This window comes from Octodon degus, unplaced genomic scaffold (assembly GCF_000260255.1).
Source record: "Octodon degus isolate 3935 unplaced genomic scaffold, OctDeg1.0 scaffold00026, whole genome shotgun sequence".
Taxonomy (NCBI): domain Eukaryota; kingdom Metazoa; phylum Chordata; class Mammalia; order Rodentia; family Octodontidae; genus Octodon; species Octodon degus.
Genome location: NW_004524602.1, coordinates 10,860,556 through 10,864,023, shown reverse-complemented (window position 1 = coordinate 10,864,023; position 3,468 = coordinate 10,860,556).

Here is a 3,468-nt window from a genome sequence, read left to right as displayed (position 1 = left end):
TAGATGCTCAGGCTGGGCTTGCACTTAATCCACCTTTCCTCAGATTCTGGATTAGCTGGGATTACAGGCTTGCATCATGGCAGCTGGCTGTAATCAATGTACTCAATCAGAAAAACAAAACCTCTTGAACATTTTATTATTAAATTTTTCATTTTTTGCATATCCATGAACATTGTAAATTTTCCCATAAAATTGTTTGGCGCTAAGGATTGAACCCAGGACGCTTTACCACTGAGCTACAACCCCAGCCCTTTTATTCCAAGACATTATCTTTCTAGGTTGTTCAGGCCAGGTTTGAACTTGCAATCCTATCTCAGCCTCCTGAGTAATAGACTAATGCACACTTCCATAAAGGGATTTTTAAAAAAAATTTTTTCTTTTACATTTAGTGGGGCGGGGAGCTCAGCCCACCAGGGGGCGGGGCCGGCTGGCATGTGGTGCTGGGGGATTGAACCGCGGTCCCTGTGCTTTGCCAAGCTTGTTCTAGGTGCTTTAGACCACTGAGCCATCTCTCCAGACCCATAAAGGGATTTTTAAAAGAGATTTATTTTACTTCTAGTAAAATAGGGTAAGCCAGGTATGTGTTCCACCACACCTGGCTTTTGGACAAAACCCACACAGTTTCAATTAAAAAAATTAACTTTGTTTGGGACAACAATATTCTAATGAGACCCTAATGAAAACCTTATGGTGGGGTAACAAAATGAGACGCCCCCCCAACCCATTCTGACAGTTTCCTTCTCTGAGTTATTTATGCTACCAATTAAAAGTCCCAAATAGGGCTAAGGAGATAGCTCAATGGTCTGAGTGCCTGTTGGGCAAACACAAGGACCTGGGCTCGATTCCTGGTACCGCATGCTGTGCCAGCCCCAGGACCCTGGGCTCTTTGTGTTGGCCAGAGAAACTGGGCATGGTGGCATATGCCTGTAATCCCAGCACTGGGGAGGCTGAGACAGAAGGATCACAAGTCTGAGCTGTGTAGCGAGACCCTGTACCAAATAGATAAATAAATGATTTTTAAAAACATATACAAGGCCCAAATAGCTGAAAGGCACCCCCTGGCCTCAATTGGATATGCGGGCTCTGAGCATATTAATAACTGGCAACAAAATGGACTGGAGCTTGCGTATAAGGAGCAATAAGGCCATCTTTCTTCTCGGTCCTTACAACTGGGGCAGACTCTAGGTCACCCTGTCTTTGAATTGTCTTGAAAAAGAAAAAGAAAAACTAGGGGGCTATAAAAATAGGTGACTGGAAAGATGACAAATGGCCCCAGAAAGGATTACCCAGTATGATGGCGTGACCACCTGGGCACGGGATGGAATGTGGGGACGCCACACCCCCGTCTGTGCGCTGCACCGCATCAGCAGGCTACAAGCAGCGCCTGAGCTCATCACCGACAATACTACAGAGGCCTTAAGTCCACTGACTCTCAAAAATGAGAAATGCCATGTACCAAAATAGACGGGTAGAGGGATAGACACAAAGTTCCGTCTAACCAGCTGTTGTCTCAAAGTTGACAACAATGGTAAGATAATTAAAGACATCACTGCCAGGATCCAAAGACTAGCTCACATCCCAGTTAAAAAATGGCAAGGATGGCCGGGGAAATAGCTCAGGGGTGCAGCAACTGCCTCGCAAGCACAAGGTGCTGAGTGTGATTCCTGGTACCCAAAACAAAACAAAGAAAAAAGGCAAGGTTGTTCTCCAGACGCTTTGGGTAGAGGCTGGTTTTCAACTTATAGATGGTTCAAAACCCTGATAGGAATAGTCCTAGCAATCTTAGGAGTCTGTCTTATCCTCCCCTTTTACCAAACTTGTTCTTTTTTTTTTTTTTTTTTTGGGAAGGGTCTACAGGGTGGTCAGGATCTCACTACTAGGTTGGACTCAGACTGGTCCGCCTGTTTGCAACCTTACTGGTCCGCCTGTAATCCCAAGAGCTGGGATTACAGGCGCGAGCCATCACACCCAGTCTCAATCGCCATTTTAGCACACCCCGGGGGCAGGGCCAGGAGGGCAGGCCCAGGGATTGAACCCCCTGTCCCCTGTTCCTACTTGCATGTGCTTTAATCCGCTGAACTATTTGGCCGGCCCCCAAATTTGTTGAAAAACATCCAGACAGGGCCAGTGATCTAGCTCAATGGTACAAGTGCCTGATTGGCAAGTATAAGGTCCTGAGTTTGATTCTCAGTACCAAAAAAAAAAAAAAAAACAACAACAACAAAAAACCACATACAAACAACTACAGAAATGCTAGTGGACAGACACACCACCACCCAACTGATGCTCCACAGTAGACACCAATCCCTGCCTGCGAGAAAACTGCCCCTCCGAGATAAAATGAAAGATGTTAAAAGCAAGGCCCTCTATAAACCCAACAAATGCAGTTACAGACAAGTCACACAGCACGCTGAGGTGCACAGCCTGAGTTTTCTGTTCCAGGCTAAGAGAGGGGTAGCTGCAAGGATGACTAACTGCCTTTGTTTCGCTCCTGTACCTCTACTTGCTTCATGCCACAAATTGTATAAAATGGTTCAGGGCCAAGGCTGGTTTTAAACATTTCTAGTGGCTGGGTCGTGCTCTAGTAAAAAGTCATCCTGTAATCTCTCCTGGTCTCTCCACTTTCTTGAAAAATCCCACAACAGGAGGGAGGGGCACGTGTTGCCCGTTGGTTGGAAGCTCTTTTGCTCAATTCAGATGGAGATTGAACATCTATAAAGTGCAGTTCTGTTAGTAGCTCCAGGCCATGAGTGCCTGTGACCCTCCTTGGTGTGACAGCCCTGGGACTGCAAGGCAGCCCACAGGGCTATGGGCCAAGGCTCTAAGCCACGCTAATCAGGACCTCAGCAGACCAGACCAGGTTAATCCTTGGAAGCTATTAGAAACACTCTCTCTCTCTCTCCTCATACAGGGTTACTATGCAGCTTAGTAGTGATCCTCCTTCTTCAACCTCCCCAGTGCTGGGATTGCAGGTGTGTGCCACCTTGCCCAGTCTAGGTCGCTGGCTCAGTGCGCCCGGGGGGGGGGGGGGGGGGATGGCAGGCCCGGGGATCGAACGGGGGGGGGGGGGGGAAAATGGGCAGCAGGAGGAGAAGATCATGGGGGCAGTGCATGCCGGTGTGCCATGTGGTACTGAGCCACAATCCCTGCACTTGCCTCAGCAGGCTCTTAGTCTGCTGAGCTATCTCACCTGCCCCAGATCCATCTCAAAATCACAGATAAAATAGGGTGGTGACACAGTCCTGTAATCCCAGTCCTCTGGAAGGCTGCCACAGGACAATTGCGAATTCCAGCCCAGCCTGGGCAATTCAGCAACTCAGGGAGACCCTGTGTCAAAAAAGTAAAAATTAAAAATGAAGAAGAATAAAAGAAGAAAGAAAAGATAGATAGATAGATAGATAGATAGATAGATAGATAGGTAGATAGATGTACTTGAATATGAAGGCCCTGGCTTCAATCCCCAGTATT